Here is a 21,457-nt window from a genome sequence, read left to right as displayed (position 1 = left end):
GAACGTGAAGGGCGCATTAGAGGCAGCTGCGCCCGGGTCCACCAGGTCTTGCGACCAGGCCGGTGGCATGGTGGAGGTAGAGGGCACCTTGGATACAGCGGCGCCCGGGGGTACTCGGCCCTGCGACCAGGCCGGTGGCTCTTCCTGCTTGGCCGCGCTCAGGATGGAGGAGCGTGACGTCACAGGGAGTGTGGCAGCGGCTCCTGCCGCTTGAGGCCTATTTTGGAGTGGTGGCGATGCGGCAACAGGAGCGGTGAGTGGGGCTTCGGGCTCTGCGACGGGGAGTTGGGGCAGGCTTACGGCTATTGAGCTCAGGGTGTTGACGTCCCCATTACCTGCTCCCATCTCTTCAGCTCCCTCCGCGGCGTCGTCTCCGGCCGTCGTCCCTCCCGCACCGTCCTCAGAGGCGGACATGCTCCTTGTCGCGGGTGGCGTGCTCCGCTGGCGGGTTCCAGCCTGCTGGGCCATCTCCCTGCTCCACTCAGTCAGCGCTTCTCGCTGCACCTGGGCCATCCTCCGTGCTAGGCCCTCCAGCGCGGTCTGTGCACGCTCCCGGTCTCGGGGGAGCTGTGCCAGGATCTCCACCAGGCCTTGTGGGGTGGTGGCTTGCAACAGGCTCCTGACCACAGGGTCGGTGCTGCCTGACTCTCCCTCCATCTCCGGGTGCGCTCTCTCCAGACTCCTCCAGGCTGCTCCCATCCTCCCTCTTTTGTTCTTGATCCGCCCCCATTCAGGGTGGTGCCGGGGCAACTTGGTGATTGTCAGTTCCAGGGGCAGACCCCCCACGCTGATGGACATCTCAATCATTGCAGTCTCTGCTGGTGGGGGCGGTCTCCGCTTTTGGCGCCATTCTTGGACCTGGCCCACGATGGGAGGTGGTCTCTTGCCACCCTCCGACACGTCCATAATGGCGTCCGCTCTGCCAGGGCGGGAAATCTTCTCATATGGCGGGAATCGTCTCCCAGTGGCGGGAAACTCCGTGGATGGCGGGAAAAAGCTGCAGATGGCGGGCAACTGGCGGGAAACGATCCGAGATGGCGTCCGATGGCGGGGACCCTCTGGAATTGGCGGGAGACTTCTTCTTACGGTACATATAAACTTTTCTTCAGGCACGCAGTACCCGGTAGTTGCGGGCACGTGATCCTGCCGACTACGCCAAAGTTGACGCACCCCCTGGGCCATGTTCAGGGGATACCCGGAGCCGGATCTGGATAGGGGGTAGTAGTCCTTGTGGCGGTGACCCGGTCCGTGCCCAGGGTGACAAACTAAGTGGCAGTCTATGGCAGTAGATGTTAACTTGATCGACTACGCCACCCGTTGAGTGCGGCTTTGAAGCCGCCGCTGCAGAACAGTCCACTGAGGCCAGGTGTATACGTATGTGCAGTGTGGTGGTATAACCCCCAACGGGAGGGGTATGGCCTCAGGGCAGCAGATGCGGATGATGGAGGTAGTGATGGTGCAGCAAGGAGAGTCAGAGACGTAAGATGCAGTTTCAGGGTTTTTACTCACAGGTGTTCCTTTTGTCACTCCGGCCTTGAGTGACCACCCGGGCCGTGCTGCGTCCACCAGGTGAGGGACTCGGCTAACCCCCAGGCAGTTCCGGAGCGTGGTCCTGAGCTTCCCTCTCTCTCTCTCTCTCTCTTCTGGCCGTTCCCACCAGGGATCCACCTTTGTCCGGTTCCCTTGGGCCTTCTATGGTAAAACCTTTTATGGCTTTCCTGACCCTACTCGTGGTGTACCTTCCTGGTGGATGTGGTGAGGGTCATGACAAAACTTGACCACGACCTCCGGTTCCTGGTTAAGGATTACTTTTGCCTCCGCCAGCTTGGGTACCGGTACCCTGTTGTGCCAACCCTTCACCCTTTTTGGTCACACTTGGGCTCTCAGGGTTCCCTCTTTTCTGCGTCTCTGGGCCTTTCTTCTTCCTCCTTTCCTCTACAGGCCTGGCCCTGGAGCTGGGCCCAGCCGGAGCCACAGCTCCCTGTCAGCCCTCCTGGCTGAACTCTCCCTCAGCTTCTCCTCAGGCTGAACTCTCCCTGTCCTAAGATGGTGCCCACCTTATATACTCCCTCTATGTGTGAGCCCAGGTGACTAGCACCCAATGGGCTCCTAGCTTTACCCAGAGTACTCCCCCTATCTGCCCCTACACTACTGGGATGTTCCACCCCCCTCCCACTCCAGCCAGGGACAGACGCTGTCGTACCTGCACATCTACTTGGTGGGAGTACCGTAGTTCTGTCCCCCGGAAATGGGATGTATGTAGTGCATGCAGCCTACTGAGCTCAGTCCCACACTCCATCCTTACCCGGGAGTGGAATACCACACCTCTGGGTCGAGGTGCAATACCCCTGTAGCAGCCGAGTCCTCGGGGTGCTACACATGGAGGAAGCGCTGTATGAACAGATGCTGATGAAGGTACGAAAGATGAATTGGAGAGGCCAGCAATCACCGGGTGAATGTCTCCTCCGTCAGCCGCCGGGGGCGCTGCAGTCTCCAACATTTAACTAATGTGTATTGTTGGCTTTAGACCCCTCATAGTTGTACTATTTTGGGGCAGGAAAAATCAGTTTGCAGAACCATCCTGTTCATGTTACTCACTGATTCTCACTTGTTGCCTCATTTCAGGCCAAACAGGAGATACAGAGCAGAATACCGAACTTACCAGAAAGCAGACAGATCAGACCCCAGCCGGGTGAGATGGGCGTCCTCTGATTATTATCCAGATTACTTTGTGCATATTATGTGACAGATACCACAGTGGGGCAGTGGGGTCTTATTGACTACAACGGTCACATGATGCAACCAATGTGGGGGTCACATTGTTTTTTCTTATGCAATTGATTACATGTAAATGCTGCTTGGCTTTTGCCGATTTTATTGTGTTTTTGTTCACTTTTTGTTTTTATTTCGGTGTTAGGTTTCTGCATTAAAACTCGCACATCCAAAAATACCGAAATCTTTATTAACATCTGCAAGTCGAACCAGATCCCAGCGCCCCCGGACCTGATGGAGCAGGAGTTAGTCAGCATCCTGGAATCTGATGATCCCTCCGGCTATCGAGTCCCCATGAGCCTTGGAGAGCCCCACGTTGAAGTTGATAATAGTACGTTTTTTGTTTTTTTTAATTTAATACAGCGCGTCTCTTTTTAAAGGGGTAGTCCAGAGATATCCTTAAAGGGGTTAAAATAGCAAGTATTACAACTTACTAATCCTCAATGGTCGAAGGTGCCATCTCCACAGGTTCTGGTAGGTCCACTTCAGTTTGACATCTTGTTGTTGACTTTTGAACTTTTTTGGTTTAGATTTGGGACTTAAAGGGATTGTCCACTACTTGGATTCCCCTTTAAGAACTTATACCACTTATTCATAGCAGCCCTACTAAGGTCAGTGGGTGAGTCGGCACCGCAAAGTATCTAAGTCCTGGTGCACTTTGTCCTACAGGTGGAGGCGGCTGCACGGCATACGACATAGTGATTAATGGCACCTTCTTTGAGAAAATTAAGGTAACTGCAATTGCTTATTCTGACATACGAGCTGTCTGCTCTCCTTTGTGTCAGCTCCTTACTTTGTATTTTTTTTTATTAGAATAATGAGCTTTTCAGGGAATTTTTTATCACCGTGGCCATGGAGGGACAAGAGAACAAGTACGAAATGGAGCTGTCAAGAGGTAACGACCACATCACTGATATTTTCCTTGATTTTTCCATCGACCACACAAGGACTTGTTCTTTCATGGAGCAAGTTTACCATATAATATATTGAAAATTTTTATGTACCAACCTGTTGTATGGCACCGTATCAAATGCCTTTGAAAAGTCCAGATAGACAACACCAACTAAGTTTCCCTGGTCCAACCTAGAACTTACCTCCCATAGAATCTTTTCAGATTAGTTTGCAGGACAGATCCCTCATAATCATATGTATAGGTTATTCTTATTGAGGTGCTCCAGGTTAGTATCTCTTAGAAAACCCACAAAGATGTTGCCCACAGTACAAGTTAAACTTACCAGCCTATAAATTCCAGGCTCACATGTTATCCCCTTCTTGAATATTGGTACCACATTTGCTATGTGGGTGTAACGCTGGTGGATATGTAGCACCCTGAGGATTCGGCTGCTACAGGAGTATTGCACCTCAACCCAGAGGTGTGATATTCCACTCCCGGGTAAGGATGGAGTGTGGGACTGAGCTCGGTAGGCTGCATGCACTACACACATCCCATTTCCGAGGGGCAGGCCGACGGTACTCCCACTTAGAAATGTGCAGGTACGACCGTGTCTGTCCCTGGCTGGAGTGGGAGGGGGTTGGTACATCCCTGTAGTGTAGGGGCAGATAGGGGGTGCAGTCTGGGTAGAGCTAGGAGCTCATTGGGTGCTGGTCACCTGAGCTCACACATAGAGGGTTATATAAGGAGGGCACCATCTAAGATCAGGGTCAGTTGCAGAGGAGCCAGACAGCAAGTGAGTTGTCAGAGAGCAAGTCAGGAAGAGCAGAGGAGAAGAGCGGCCCTGGAGAGTGAGAGAGGAGCAGAGAAGGAGTACCCAGAGGGGAAAACAGAGAGGACCCAAGAACCCAAATTAAAGCATCGGGTGAAGAGTTGGCACAGGGTACCGGAACCCAAACTGGTGGGGGCAAAAACACACCCTAGCCAGAGACCGGAGGCCGTGGGCAGCATCTGCCACGGCCACCTACCACATCCACCCCGAAGGCACACCACGTGGAGGGTCAGGGAGCCCAAGGCCAAGGGTTTCCCAACAGAAGGCCCGAGGGAGCTGGACCTAGGTGGATCACTGGTGGGGACGGCCAGAGAAAGGACAAAAGGAGAGCTCAGGGCCACGCTCCGGACTTGTTTGGGGGTTGGCCGGATCCAGGACCTGGTGGACGCAGCACAGCTCGGGTGGTCACTTGAAGCTGGAGTGACCGGAACATCTGCAGTAAGTAAACACCCTAAACTGCACAACCCGACTCTGTCTTTAATTGCCGTCTGCACTGCATCACCACAACCCCCATCCTCTGCACCTGTCCCCCCTGAGGCTATACCCCTCCCGTTGGGGGTTATACTATCAAGCTGCGCACCCACCATCAGCCTCAGCGGACCCTGCTGCAGCGGCGGCCACAGTGACCGCAACACAACGGGTGGCGTAGTCGACACAAAAGAACTTTTAATAACATCTGTAGGACTGCCACATAACACTGAGTTTGACACCCTGGGCACGGACCGGGTCACAGCCGCTCGGAAGACTACAACCCCCATCTGATCCGGCTCCGGATATTCCCTTAAAAGAATATGGCCCAGGGGGCGCGTCAACTTTGGCGTAGTCGGCAGGATTACGTGCCCGCAACACCCGGGTACTGCGTGCCTGAAGAAAAGTGCAAGTTTACCTCAAAAAGAAGTCTCCTGCCGGTTCCGGAGGGTCCACGCCATCGGACTCCATCACCAGTCGTTTCCCGCCGGTTGTCCGCCATTAACAGCTTGTTCCCGCCATCTGCCGAGTTTCCCGCCACTGGGCGACGATTCCCGCCATTTCCAAGGATTTCCCGCCTTGGAAGAGCGGACGCCATTATGGGCGTGTCAGAGGACGGCAAGAGGCCACCTCCCATCGTGGGCCAGGACCGAAAATGGCGCCAAAAGTGGAAACCGCCCCCACCAACAGAGACTGTGATGCTAGAGGTGTCGGTCAGCGTGAAAGAACTGCCCCTGGAGCTGACAATCACCGAGTTGCCCCGGGACCGCCCTCGAAGTGGGAGGAGACCGAACAAAAGAACGAAGATGGGTGCCGCCTGGAGCAGTCTAGAGCGAGCGCACCCGGAGACAAGGAGTGTGGAGCGAGCGCACCCGGAGACAAGCAGTCGAAAGAGAGCTGACCCGGGAATGGAGAAAGAGCAGAGCAGCACCGGCCCGCTGGCCAGGAGCCTGCTGGAGGAAGAGCAGAGCAGCACCGACCCGATGGTCAGGAGCCTGCTAGAATCCACGACCCCACTAGGCCTAGTGGAGGTCCTGGCACAGCTCCCCCGAGACCGGGAGTGTGCACAAACTGCCCTGGAGGGCCTCGCACGGAGGATGGCCCGGGTACAGCGCGAGATATTGGCAGAGTGGAGCCGAGAGATGGCCCAGCAAGCTGAGACCCGTCAACGGAGCACGCTACCCTGGAAGAGGAGACAGACCGCCTCTGAGGATGGCGCGGGAGGACCCAAGGCCGGAGACGGCGCTGAAAAGGGAGCCGAACACATGGAGGCAGGTAAAGGGGACGTCTATACCCCAAACCGGGAAACCGCTTACCTGCCCCAGCTCCCCGTCGCAGAGCCCGAAAGTCCCCCTGCTGTGCCCGTAACCGCCATGTCACCGCTACGGACTAGGCTCCGACCGGAAGCCGCCGCCGCGACCCCTGTGACGTCACACGCCTCGACCCGGAGCGTGACCAAGCAGGAAGAGCCTCCGGCCTGGTCGCAAGGCCTAGTACCCCCGGGCGCCGCATCACCAACAGCGCCCTCTACCTCCGCGGAGCCTCCGGCCTGGTCGCAAGGCCAGGTAGCCCAGGGCGCCGCCGTATTAACGGTGCCCTTCACCTTCCAGGTGCCCCAGGCCTGGCCGCAAGGCCTGGGCAACCCGGGCGCTGCCACAACCGCGCCCGCGCCCGTAAAAGGAAAATGAAGACTTCCTGGACAGAACAGAAGCGTCACTACTGGTCACAGAAAGTGAAGGAAGCGTCAGAGAACCTCCAGAGGCAGACAAGTGGAGGCAAGTGACCAAAAGAAGCAAGAAGACCATGGAGACACCACCAACCACACAACTGAGAAACAGATTCCAAGGACTTGTGGAGGACGAAGATGGCACACCTAAGGATGAGGAACTACCAGCAAGCAAAAAAGAAAAGAGCACCCAGAAACACCCAGAAGCGACAAGAAAAAGGACAGCCAAGAAGGGAAGAAGAGTGGTGGTGGTGGGAGACTCACTACTGAGAGGAACAGAAGCAGCTATCTGCAGACCGGATATAACCGCAAGAGAAGTATGCTGCCTCCCAGGGGCGAAGATCAAGGATGTTACCGATAGGATACCGAAGCTCATCAGTTCCAAGGATGTCCACCCATTTCTTCTGATACATGTTGGCACCAATGACACGGCAAAGAAGGACCTTCCGACAATCTGCAAGGACTTTGAAGCATTGGGGAAGAAAGTAAAAGAACTGGATGCGCAGGTAGTTTTTTCTTCTATCCTTCCAGTAGACGGGCATGGCGTCAGGAGATGGAACAGGATCCTTGATGTGAACAGCTGGCTGAGACGATGGTGCAGACAACAAGGATTTGGATTCCTGGACCACGGTGTGAATTACCTCTATGATGGACTCCTTGCCAGAGACGGACTACACCTCAACAAACCCGGGAAACACACATTCGCCAGGAGACTCGCAACACTCATCAGGAGGGCGTTAAACTAGAAGAAGAGGGGATGGGAAGAAAAACGCCAGACACGAACATGCAACCAGAGGACATACTAATGAAAGATATGAAGTGCGACAAAGAAGGTCCAAGACAAGATACTTGGAAGGAAGGTAAGAAAATTTCTAATACAATCCACAGGGAGAAGATTGGAACAAAACAAAATCGTGTAAACTGCGTGCTAGCAAATGCCAGGAGCCTGACAAACAAGATGGATGAACTGGAAGCAGAAATATCTACAGGTAACTATGACATAGTGGGAATAACCGAGACATGGTTAGATGAAAGCTATGACTGGGCAGTTAACTTACAGGGTTACAGTCTGTTTAGAAGGGATCGAAGAAATCGGAAAGGGGGTGGAGTCTGTCTATATGTAAAGACGTGTCTAAAGCCTACAATACGGGAGGATGTATGGGAGGGAAATGAGGAGGTCGAGTCCTTATGGGTGGAGATACATGGGGCAAAAAACAATAATAAAATTATCATAGGAGTCTGTTATAAACCACCAAATATAGCAGAAGCCACGGAAAGTCTATTAATGAGACAAATAGACGAAGTAGCAAAAAATAACGAGGTGATTATTATGGGGGACTTCAACTACCCCGATATAGACTGGGAAACCGAAAGCTGTAGATCTCAGAAAGGAAACAGGTTTCTGTCAATTATCAAAGACAATTATTTGTCACAACTTGTGCAGGAACCAACTAGAGGGACGGCCCTTCTAGACTTAATATTAACTAACAGGCCAGACAGAATAACTGAGGTGCAGGTCGGGGGGCACCTGGGAAATAGTGACCACAACATTATACAATTCCACATGTGCTTCAGTAGGGTGCCCAGCAAGGGAGCCACAAAAACACTGAACTTCAGGAGGGCAAAGTTTGATCAGCTAAGAGATGCCCTTCACCTTATAGACTGGGATAGTATCTTCAGTAATAGGAGCACGGATAGAAAATGGGAAATTTTCAAAACAGTCCTACATAGTCACTGTAGAAGGTACATACCTTATGGGAATAAAAGGGCTAGGAATAGGAGGAAGCCAATGTGGCTAAATAAGGAAGTCAAGAGGGCAATGAAAAACAAAAAAAGGGCTTTCGGTAAACTTAAACAAGAAGGCAGCGAGGAAGCGCTAATAACTTATAGGGAAAAAAACAAAATCTGTAAGAAACAAATAAGAATAGCAAAAGAGGAGACAGAGAGACTAATTGCCAAGGAAAGTAAAACGAATCCCAAACTGTTCTTTAACTATATAAACAGTAAAAGGATTAAAACTGATGGAGTTGGCCCATTGAAAAATAACCTGGGTAAAATCATAGAGGGGGATGAGGGTAAAGCAAACCTACTCAATAGCTTCTTCTCCACTGTTTTCACAAAAGAAAACAATTTATCGGAGGAAATGCAAAGTGATAAAGTAAACCCTCCGCTAAATATCACCCACCTAACCCAGGGGGAAGTTCAGAAACGCCTAAATAATATCAAAATAGACAAGTCACCAGGCCCAGATGACATACACCCCCGGGTACTAAAAGAAATAAGTAATGTGATAGACAGGCCGCTGTATCTCATATTCAAGCACTCTTTATGGACAGGGACTGCCCCACTAGACTGGCGCCAAGCAAATGTGGTACCAATATTCAAAAAGGGGTCTAAAAGTGACCCTGGGAACTATAGACCAGTCAGCTTAACGTCTGTTGTGGGTAAATTGTTTGAAGGATTTCTTAGAGATGCTATTGTAGAATATCTTAATGATAATAACTGTCTAACTCCATATCAACATGGATTCATGAGAGATCGCTCCTGCCAAACAAACCTGATCGCCTTCTACGAGGAGGTGAGCTCACAGCTGGACCGGGGAGAGTCAGTGGATGTTGTATACCTTGACTTCTCCAAAGCGTTTGATACCGTGCCACACAAAAGGTTGGTATATAAAATGAGAATGCTTGGTCTGGGGGATAATGTGTGCAAGTGGGTAAATAGTTGGCTGAGTGATAGAAAGCAGAGGGTGGTTATCAATGGAGTAAGCTCAGGGTGTGTCAGGGTTACTAGCGGGGTGCCTCAAGGGTCTGTCTTGGGCCCTATATTATTTAATATATTTATTAATGATCTAGTGGAAGGGTTGCATAGTAAAATAGCAATATTTGCAGATGATACTAAACTTTGTAAAGTAGTTAACACAGATGAGGATAGGGCACAGCTACAGGAGGATTTAGATAAATTGGGGAGTTGGGCCAAAAAATGGCAAATGGGGTTCAATGCCGATAAATGTAAGGTCATGCACATGGGAAAGAAAAACAGCAGTCACCCATACATATTAAATGGGAAACCGTTGGAGAAATCTGACATGGAGAAGGACCTGGGCGTCTTGGTTAATAGCAAATTAAATTGGAGTGCCCAGTGTCAGGCAGCAGCTGCGAAGGCAAATAGAGTCATGGCATGCATCAGAAGAGGAATAGGGGCATATGATGAGAACATTGTTCTTCCTCTGTATAAAGCGCTGGTAAGGCCGCACTTAGAATATTGTGCACAGTTCTGGGCTCCGGTGCTCAGGAAAGACATATTGGAGCTAGAGAGGGTACAAAGGAGGGCGACTAAGGTAATAAAGGGAATGGAGGGACTAGAATACCCAGAGAGGTTGTCAAAATTAGGCCTATTTACGTTGGAAAAGAGAAGGCTTAGGGGAGACCTCATAAACATGTATAAATACATCAGGGGGCAGTACAGAGATCTCTCCCATGACCTGTTTATACCAAGGATGGTGACAAAGACGAGGGGGCACACTATGCGTCTGGAGGAAAGGAGGTTCCTGCACCAGCATAGAAGGGGATTCTTTACGGTCAGAGCCGTGAGACTCTGGAACTCTCTGGGAGAGGAAGTGGTGATGTCCAACTCACTTAATGAGTTCAAGAGAGGCCTGGATGCCTTTCTTGAGAACAATAAAATTACATCTTATGCTTAGTGATAGTTAATTAATCCAGATTGGTGTCGGGAAGTGAATTTTTTCCTCAATGATGTCAATTGGCCTATACCGCATGTTTTTTTTTTTTGTTTTGTTTTGTTTGTTTTTTTTGCCTTCCCCTGGATCAACGCTGCGGAATAGCAGCAGTGCACAAGAAATAGGCTGAACTGGATGGACGCTTGTCTTTTTTCGGCCTTATAAACTATGTAACTATGTAACTATGTAAAAACCAAGGGTGCCACATCTGGGGGAGGACTTATTCAACCAGCTCTCATGGCCGGACGGGCGGCCCTTCACCTGGCCCGAAGAGTACTATGAGCTGGAGCGGCAGCAGAGACTAGGGCCCTTGTGTGAGCCCCTGATTCCGGCTCCGAAGCCCGTGGCACGGATCTCGCCCCCTCTGGAAGAAGCCCAATTTGAGTGGGACCCCACTGGAGAAGATCTAATGGGGTTCACCGGAGAGACCCGGGCAGCTGCAGCAGAGCGCGCTGAGTGCTGCCGTCAGCAGCTCGAGGAGTTTGCAAGGGAGCGGGAAGAGAGGCGGGTCCGAGAACAACAGGCCCAAATACGGAGTGCCGAGCAGAAGAGCCGGACCAGGCGGGACCCCCGTGCAGCGCATCGTCCCCGCACCATCGGGACGGTGATCAAGTTCAACCAGCAGCATGGGTGGGGCTTTATTCGGGACCGTAACACTCTCGGCGACGTTTTTGTAACGCGCAGAGATGTCGAGTCCCATCTGCCGGAGGGTCATAGAGGTCGTGACCTCTACATCGGAGACGAGGTCACTTTCACCCGGCACAAGTGTGCCAAAGGACCTTACGCCCTCCACGTACACCGCCTGACGGAGGAGGAGTTGCGGTGCGAGGAGGAGGAGCCAGAGGACCCGGACGGGTCTGAAGCTACACCGAAGTACAAAGAAGGAGCAGGAGGACGCCGTCGTTAAGGACGGTACTGAAAGAAACTGTACATAGTTACCCGTCGGGGTACCCAAGAAACCGTTGCTGCTTTAAATTTAGTCCCCGTTGGGACCAGTGAACTGTTTACCCGTTTGTCCCTTAATCCCACAGGCTGAGGACTGTGAGCAGCCATCCCCCTTCCCTCTTTACCTGGCCGAGGACTGAGAGCGGCCACATCCCCTGTATATAGTTGCGCTTCCTAAAGCGCCCCCTACTGGTTTTATAGAAAACCCTTTTAAAGGACTGTCGCACTTTGCCCGGTCAACAGTTGCACAGTGACCGGAGGAGGAGTTAGAAGACGACGAGAATGTTATTTATATAAATATCTATATAGTGTTTTATATGAAGTTTATATGTTATGTTATTATTGAAAAAGAAAAAAATTGTATGTTTTGGTGTTTTTGTCTTACAGCCCGAGGACGTGCTGTGGTTTACCAGGGGGGAATGTAGCACCCTGAGGATTCGGCTGCTACAGGAGTATTGCACCTCAACCCAGAGGTGTGATATTCCACTCCCGGGTAAGGATGGAGTGTGGGACTGAGCTCGGTAGGCTGCATGCACTACACACATCCCATTTCCGAGGGGCAGGCCGACGGTACTCCCACTTAGAAATGTGCAGGTACGACCGTGTCTGTCCCTGGCTGGAGTGGGAGGGGGTTGGTACATCCCTGTAGTGTAGGGGCAGATAGGGGGTGCAGTCTGGGTAGAGCTAGGAGCTCATTGGGTGCTGGTCACCTGAGCTCACACATAGAGGGTTATATAAGGAGGGCACCATCTAAGATCAGGGTCAGTTGCAGAGGAGCCAGACAGCAAGTGAGTTGTCAGAGAGCAAGTCAGGAAGAGCAGAGGAGAAGAGCGGCCCTGGAGAGTGAGAGAGGAGCAGAGAAGGAGTACCCAGAGGGGAAAACAGAGAGGACCCAAGAACCCAAATTAAAGCATCGGGTGAAGAGTTGGCACAGGGTACCGGAACCCAAACTGGTGGGGGCAAAAACACACCCTAGCCAGAGACCGGAGGCCGTGGGCAGCATCTGCCACGGCCACCTACCACATCCACCCCGAAGGCACACCACGTGGAGGGTCAGGGAGCCCAAGGCCAAGGGTTTCCCAACAGAAGGCCCGAGGGAGCTGGACCTAGGTGGATCACTGGTGGGGACGGCCAGAGAAAGGACGAAAGGAGAGCTCAGGGCCACGCTCCGGACTTGTTTGGGGGTTGGCCGGATCCAGGACCTGGTGGACGCAGCACGGCTCGGGTGGTCACTTGAAGCTGGAGTGACCGGAACATCTGCAGTAAGTAAACACCCTAAACTGCACAACCCGACTCTGTCTTTAATTGCCGTCTGCACTGCATCACCACAACCCCCATCCTCTGCACCTGTCCCCCCTGAGGCTATACCCCTCCCGTTGGGGGTTATACTATCAAGCTGCGCACCCACCATCAGCCTCAGCGGACCCTGCTGCAGCGGCGGCCACAGTGACCGCAACACAACGGGTGGCGTAGTCGACACAAAAGAACTTTTAATAACATCTGTAGGACTGCCACATAACACTGAGTTTGACACCCTGGGCACGGACCGGGTCACAGCCGCTCGGAAGACTACAACCCCCATCTGATCCGGCTCCGGATATTCCCTTAAAAGAATATGGCCCAGGGGGCGCGTCAGATATAGACCCACTGCCCCACAGGAGGGTTGTGACTAGGTGTCTACTGGGTCTCCACTAGAACCTCTGGTGGTGAGGATAGACTGGGCTGCCGGTAGACACCAGGTACCACTTCAGGGCAGTCCCCGGGACTGCAGCAGCACTCCGGAGGTACCAGGGTACCAAATACAGGAGAGCTAAGATAAAGACTAGGTCAGACAGTCTGAGATCGGGGCAGGCAGCACAGGTTCAGGATAGAGAAAAATGGCAAGGGGGACAGGGGTTTTTGATACCAGAAAACTCTTTTAACGCTTGCAACCTCTGTTTCTTGACTGCAACTCAAACAGTCGAATCAGTCAGTAAGAATTTAGGGCACTTCCATTGTGATATTTTGCATCAGCATTTGTTAGCAGACGCCAGGAATGGATCCAAAACAGAAGAGGTGAAAGTGTTTCAGTTACTATTTTTCACTGTGTTTGTTCCCCTCTGGTTTTCAGCTTACAAATACTGATGTAAATTAGTGCCAAAAATACTCACTGTGTGAATGAGGCGAGGAAGCTGCTTGTAATACTGTAATAGAAGTCCTTATTCTGAGGATGAGTGCTGTAATTCTTGTCTTCTCTGCTCCATCGAACTCCCCAGAGCAGGGGCAACCCCTGGGGCAAAACTGCTGGCGGCAGATGTCCAGACGTATGACTCAGTGATGTTTGATGGACCCCAAATCCCAAACAAAATGAATCAGACACATACAAAATAAATACACAAAGCATTGCAATTAGGTGTCAAACGTTCTCAACTTTATTTAAATTTACATGACACCGAAAATGGCACAACCCTCGATTCACGAAGAGTCACCCTCCAGCGCTCAGGAGAGGAAAACCCCCTGTGGAGGAAACCTCTAGAGAACCATGGCTGGAGGGCTGCGCTTCCCTTGCGCTTAGAGAGTTAGTGCCGATATATGACAGAGTTTTAGAATTTGTACAGATTTACAGAGAACGACATAACAAATATAGACTATAATTGTGATAAACTGGATGTGGGAGAGATCTGGCTGCGATATCTGTCACCACATTTATTGCTGGAACGAATTTAGTTGATCTTATTTCCCAGGTGGATCTACCACTTCTCCCTTACAGATCCAGCCGCGTCTCTCAAGAAGTTGGGTACTTGGTTAAAGGGGTTGCTCATTATGGATAACCCCTAATAGGATGAGTATCCCCTCCCCCTCCCAATTTATCACCCATTAAAGTCAAGGATCCATCCATGAACTCCCAAAGAAGAGCAGCTCTTTGTACATAGTAACAGAAGGGGATCCTGTTTTGGGGACCCCCCCTCTGTTACCTTCCCATGCCTCCGGGGTGTCTAAGAAGACAACCCCTTTCCCTGCTAGAACCTCCAAATTACACCAACGTTGGCACATTACGTGGGGTGGTCAAGCTCAAGGTCCTCAGGCGCATCATCAGTGATGGCGCTGATCGTGGCAGCGCGGCATTCTTTTATGGAATCTTCTTTATGACACTTGTTTATGCCCTCACAATAGTTGTCATGGTTACTACAAGGGCTATTACTGATGCAGGATCCAAGTATTAACCCTTTCATCATTGGTAATTCACTTTCATTATGGAGGCAACTAACTGCACTTGTTACCAAGCAGAAGTCTTATCATTACGGCTTCCCTTAGGCACCATAAGAAATACAGATTATAGAACATACCTACAAGTGTTTCAGGAGTGTTTTGCACTTTTTAGATCCATAGATTGGGCTTATAACTAGCACTTTACAAAGCCAAAAATTAAGAGGAAATTACTTATAAAATAATATTATAGGGAATTGCATTTCAAGCATTTTCCTAATGTGCATTCTACATACTTGCATAGTTACATAGGTTGAAAAAGTTTGAACTTTAATGTCCTAGGTCTACCTCCAAAGTTATACATTTTCTATTACTAGATTATTTATAACCCACAATGTCATGTTTTGTTAAAAAGGTATCCAGCCCTTCTATAAATGCTGTTATACTATCTGCCATTACTATATCTTGTGGTTGGCATTCCACAGTCTGACTGCTCTATCTGTAAAGAATCCTTTCCTATTAAGTTGCCAGAATCGCCTCACCTCCACTTGTTATCAATGTTCCTGGTGCTTTGTAAGGTCCTGGAAAGTGATAAGTCATGTGCCAGTACTATGCATTGACCACATATGTATTTATACATATAAATGTCTATTTATGAAGGAGATGATAATTACCCTTCATAGAGGTATTATGATCATTCATAAATTGCTTTCATAGGTTTGATCTCCAGGATTAGGAGAGATTTGGGGTGTAAACTTAATAAACAATGAGTAAAACATCAAAGCAAACGAAAAAGGGTTTGTGACCCAAACTGGTAGGTGAGACCGGCTAGCCCCATATTATACGAGGTCACAACCAGGTTTCGCCTGAGGAGGGCAGCACTAATGAGTCCTCAGGAGCGCATAACCCTGAAATATGCAGCGATTCTACACTACCCATTATAAAAGGGTAATATGCTACTTACTACCATGTTTTAGCTAAGATACAAGGCATACTTGTAAGGAGAGATGAAAAAGGTGATGGGGAACAACATATAAATATACTGAGGAACGCTATACACTAGTGGCCAAAATTGAGTCAACACCCCCAAGATTTATGAATTTTTAGCATTTTGCCAATACAAATACAAATTTCATGAATGGTTTTGATTTCACAGTAAAGTTTTTAAGTAGAAATAAAATCTCATATAGAAACACAATATTAGCAGGAAATTTGTTCATTTGTCAACAAATTGGACACTATTGTCACTCAGATGACTGTGGGAGAAAAGCCATTTATTTGTCCTATTTTCATATCTAACACTAAATGTTATTACTCAGTTGGACAGCCCTTGGCCTTCATGACTGCCTGGCATCTACTTGGCATGCTATCTACCAGTTTGTGTAAATCAGATGGTGTGATGATATGAAGCCATGATTTGATGATGACTGCAATGAGTTCCTGCTTGTGTGAAGCCCGCTGTTTTGACACCTCTCTTTTGAGCCGAGCCCAGAGATTCTCAATAGGATTGAGATTTGGGCTGTTTCCTGGCCAATTCAATAGCTGGACATTTTTGTCCTTGAACCAAGAGAGACATTTTTTAGCTGTATGGCATGGGGCTCCATCTTGCTGAAAAATAAACGGTGTCCCTTCACTAAATACATCATGTGCCGAAGGAATGAGTTTAGGCTGAAGGACTTCCTTGATGTCCTTTTCAGCATTAACTGTTCCTTCAATTACCTGCAGCCTACCACCTGCATCTCTGGACACGCAGCCCCTTACCATAACACTCAGAGGATGCTTCATGGTGGGTACTGTACCCTCTGGCAACCAGTCCTCTCCAGGTCGTCGTCGAACGTAGCAGACACCGTCGCTGCCAAAGATGGATATGCGTGTCTCATCGCTCCATATAACATTTCTCCATTGTTCAGTGGTCCATTTACAATGTTCTTTGGCCCACTGCAGACGTTTCTGACACTGTGAGGCATTCAAAAATGGCTTTTTACCTGGTATTCTGGCTCTTAACCCCGCTTTTACCAATCGTCGTCAAATCGTCCGATCGGACACTGTCAAGGGAAGAACATTTCTGCACAAAAAACGTGTCTGTGAAACCAGATTACATGATTGTGGCGGAACCTCCTGTAGGACACCCAAGTTTTCTGGTGGCTGAAATCTCTTTACCTAAAGTGGTGAGACCCTCAGATGTGGTTTAGGATTGTGATCTTTTTGCATTTCATGTGATTTCCAATAGTCTTCCCTTATTAAAAGTCTGTGCCAACCTCGTGCTACCAGTCCTCCTCTGCCAACTTTTATCATCACAGCTTTGATGTGTCCACAGTAGCCAATTGCTGGCAGTTGTGACACATTTGCTGGATGATGATGATATAATTTTTTTTTCATACCATGGTGGGTTGTTTGCAAGCTGTTGGAATGGGAAAGAATGACTCTGTCAGCAGAGAACGACTGTTCAAACCAAGCACAGACGCCCGGTGCTTCACAGCGGGACCAGTCATTTATATAAACCTTCCCCCCTGCTTGTTTCCCCTCCATCTCCACCATCACCTCTTCTTTGACAGTTCTGGCTTCATAGATCCAGAGAGGAGATAGAGGGAAAACAAGCTGGTGGGAAGATGTATATATTATACTAGATGGTGGCCCGATTCTAATGCATCGGGTATTCTAGAATAGGTATGCGGCCGACTGGGCGCAATAAGCAGAGCTGTGTTTAAATTTGGCGCCAAAATCGCTGATTGGTCACGGTTGCCGGCCTCGACCAATCAGCAAAGCGGTGTTAAAATTTGGCGCCTAAATCGCAGATTGGTCACGGCCGGCGGTCACGATTAATCAGCAGAGCGGGGTTTAAATTTGGCGCCAACAATGCTGATTGGTCGCGGCCAGCGAACGTGACCAATCAGCAGAGCGGTATTTAAATTTGGCGCCAATAATGGTGATTGGTCGCTGCCGTGACCAATCAGCAGAGCTGTGTTTAAATTTGGCACTAATAATACTGATTATTCGCGACCGGTAACCGCGACCAATCAGCAGAGCGGTGTTTAAATTTGGCGCAAATTTCTCTGCTTGGTCGCGGCCGGCCACTGCAACCAATCAGCGAAACGGTGTTTAAATTTGGCGCCAATATGGCTGATTGGTTGCGACTAATTAGCAGAACGAGATTTAAATTTGGCGCCAATACTGTTGATTGGTCTCGGCCGGCGACCGCGACGAATCAGCAGAGCGGTGTTTAAATTTGGCGCCAATATTGTTGATTGGTCGCGGCCGTCGACCGCTACCAATCAGCAGAGCGGGGTTTACATTTGGCGCCAAAATTGCTGATTGGCGCGTCCGCCGGGTGCGAACAATTAGCAGAGCGGGGTTTAAATGTGGAACCAAGATCGGTGATTTGGCGCCCAAATTGGTGATTGGTCGCGGGCAGCGCCCGCGACCAATCAGCGATTTTTAACACAAATGTCCGGACCTTTGTAACACCATGCGGATACTGTGGGGACATCAGCGGCTAGGGTGTGAAGGGAGACCGGGGAGCGGCGCTGCGGGTCAGGATACTTCTGCTCCGAGCGCCCGCTCATGTCCCGGGTTCTCGGAGCGGAAGTACCCGCGCAGGCAGCGCCGCTGACATCCATGCGGCTAGGGTGTGAAGGGAGGACCGTGGAGCGGTGCTGACATCCAATTGGTCGCGGCCGCTATTTAAATCTGCCGCACAAATCGGTGATTGGTCGCTGTCTTGGCCCGCGACCAATCACTGATCTTGGCGCCAAAGTTAAACACTATTGTGCTGATTGGTCGCGGACGCTGCCCGCGACCAATCACCGATTTGGGCGCCAAATTTAAATATCGGCCGCGACCAATCACCGATCTTGGCTACAGATTTAAACACCGCTGTGCTGATTGATCGCGGCCGATATTTAAATTTGGCGTCCAAATCGGTGATTGGTCGCGGTCAGCGCCCGCGTCCAATCAGCACAGCGGTGCTTAAGTTTTGCGCTAAGATCAGTGATTGGTCGGGTCCGAAGACCGCGACCAATCATCGAATCGTCTTGGTGAGGACCGGGGAGCTGCGCTGCGTGTGCGGCTACTTACGCTGCGAGACCCCGGGACATAGCGGGTGCTCGCAGCAGAAGTATCCCGACCCCCAGCGCCGCTCCCCGGTCCTCCCTTCCGCATGGAGGTCAGCGGCGCCGGCGGTCCTTCCGCTGCTACCGGCCGGGAGATAAGCGCCTCGCGCCGCTCATCTCCCGGCTGCATCTCCGTCCCGCAGATGGGTCCAGCGGTAGGGTTCCTTCTGCTGTTGCCGGCCGGGAGACAGATGGGATAAGACGATTATATAGTAGATTATTTAATTATATAGTGCCATTGATTCCATGGTGCTGGTGCATATAAATGATGTTATAATGATGATATAAATGATGAAAGAGGCTTGTTGCGATAGTGTAGAACACGCTGCTCTTTATTTTTTCTATATTAATGCGACATTTGGAGGAATCGCACAGAAAATGCTTTAAATGTATTTATTTTTTAATTTGATTTTTCTCATGTCCATGATTCACATTGCGTTAAATGAGGCATAATGAAGATTAAGAATGTTTCAGCTGTATCCTTCATCAGACAGGATAATGTAGCTTAAGGGGACCCACTTGGTTAAATATAGGGGTCAGTTCTGGTCTTCCCAAAAAGCAGATTAAGTAGTCACCACACGGGAATCTGGTGATTACTGGGTTTGCTTTTGGGGACCCCAGATTTCTTCATATAACCGACTGGGCCTTCTGCCTAATGAAGGCTACATTATCTGAAATTCTGGTACCATTCATTATGCCTCACTTAAAGGGGTTGTCTGGCACTTTAATATTGATGATCTATCCTATATTCCATTAGTATTAAAGTGGTGGACAACCCCTTTTAATGCCGTGTGAATCATAAAAAATATTTGAAGCATTTTCTGTGAGCAGTTCCTCCAAGTGTCAGATTTAATGTATGAGACGTCTGGAGCTACACAGTAACTTCTAGTTGGCCACGTATCAAGATAAAAGTTTAGATTTTTGTGCACTTGTTGGTTACAACTTTCTTTCCCGTACAGAAGCATTCAGCGACAAAAGCGTTGTTACCACGCTGGTCTTCTCTTTACAGTCTTCTGCTAGATCTCGTGTTGGACTTGGGTGAAGACAGAATAGTCTTAGTCGGACGTCCCGATTTGTATCATCTAGACGTCTTCATTCCTTACAATATCATCCAAGAACAAAGTGGAGCTCAGTTCAACAAGGACAGTAAGGTGAGTCAATAAAGCAAAGTTGGACATGTCTTATAGCCCATTCTGAAATCTCCTTCTTAAAGAGGTTCTCTGAGAAAATGTATAAAATAAAATTTTAAAAAATGTATACATTTATTTAGCAAAAATAAATTGTTTTAATTAGGGGATAATTCTATGTGAATACTTTTATGCCCAAGAATGGCAAAAGTATTCTCGGAGTGATACCTTTACTGGCTAACCAGAAAAAATATATATATATGCAAGCTTTCAGAGCACAGAGGCTCCTTCTTCAGGCAATATTACAAATGAATTCATAACATTTGTAATCCTGCCTGAAGAAGGAGCCTGTGTGCTCTGTAAGGAGATTTTTGTGTACTCATCGTCAAATCTCTTTCTCTTAGCTTCTAATTGGGGGACACAGGACCTTGGGTGTTATGCTGCTGTCCACTAGGAGGCGACACTAGGCTTAATCTGAAAAAGATTAACGGTGGCTCCTCCTCTGCAGTATATGTGGCACCCCAGGGGTCTGGTTTCCACAGTAATAGCAATATTATGTCTGAGAGCAGGTGGGAGGTCTCTTGGTCAGGAATCCTCTGCATGCCACACCTCCTGCCCAGTCCTGGGAGGGGAAGAACTTCCCCTATATAAAACTGGGGCTGAGGCAGGGTTAGTGAAAAAGGAGAAGAGAAGAGGAGAAGCAGCTATAGGAAAGAGAGATCAGGAGCTCTGAGGAAGTCGTGCTAAAAGGAATCAGGGGCTGGCAGCTGTAGAGCTCGCCCTGATTGAAGAGTTACGACCGGACCCGGAGTCCGAGGCTGTGGGGACTAATCCTTACCCAGCAGCAGAAACCGACCGGCAGGGGATTTCAGGTCCTCTGGCCAAGAAACCCGAAGGCACGGTCACACGCGTGGGACCAGCACCGCCGTCGTGGAGCGGAAGCCACTAGAAGGTCCCGAGTCACCGGCCATACGGGTGAGCACCACACGGTACACTCAGGGACGTGGGCTACTTTTACCCGCCTCTAGCAAGGTAGCCAGAAGAGTACAATTAGTTGGGGAGGCCTACAACTCCGCCTGGCCAGGGGAGATCCCATCTGCTCAAGGACTGACCAGGCCCCGACCGCTAGTCAGTACTCCGGGAGGGTCTATCTTTGTCACCAGTAAAGACCCTGAACTACACCGCATCGTCTCTGAGTGGTTCCTGCTACCCCCATCATCCACGTCGGCTGCCCTGAGGCCATACCCCTCCGGGAGGGTCTATCTTTGTCACCAGTAAAGACCCTGAACTACACCGCATCGTCTCTGAGTGGTTCCTGCTACCCCCATCATCCACGTCGGCTGCCCTGAGGCCATACCCCTCCCGTTGGGGGTTATACCATGCACAATCCTTCCACCGGCCTCAGCGGTCTGCCCTGCAGCGGCAGCTCCATAGCTGCATTCAACGGGTGGCGTAGTCGTCCAACATCTACTGCTAATACTCAGCCAGACAGTTTGACTCTCTGGGCACGGACCGGGTCACCGCCACGAGACTACTACCCCCAACAGGCCCGGCTCCGGGTAGTCCCCGCGTGCGCAACGCTACACCACGTAGGCCCAGGGGCGCGTCGACTTTGGCGTAGTCGGCAGGATTTCGTGCCCGCAACCACCGGGTACTGCGTG

The sequence above is a fragment of the Phyllobates terribilis genome, unplaced genomic scaffold (genome assembly GCF_046119375.1).
Source record: "Phyllobates terribilis strain yellow unplaced genomic scaffold, ASM4611937v1 Scaffold_1__5_contigs__length_1240528914, whole genome shotgun sequence".
NCBI lineage: Eukaryota > Metazoa > Chordata > Amphibia > Anura > Dendrobatidae > Phyllobates > Phyllobates terribilis.
The sequence above is the reverse complement of the archived record's forward strand: the minus strand, read 5'-3'. Positions refer to the sequence as shown.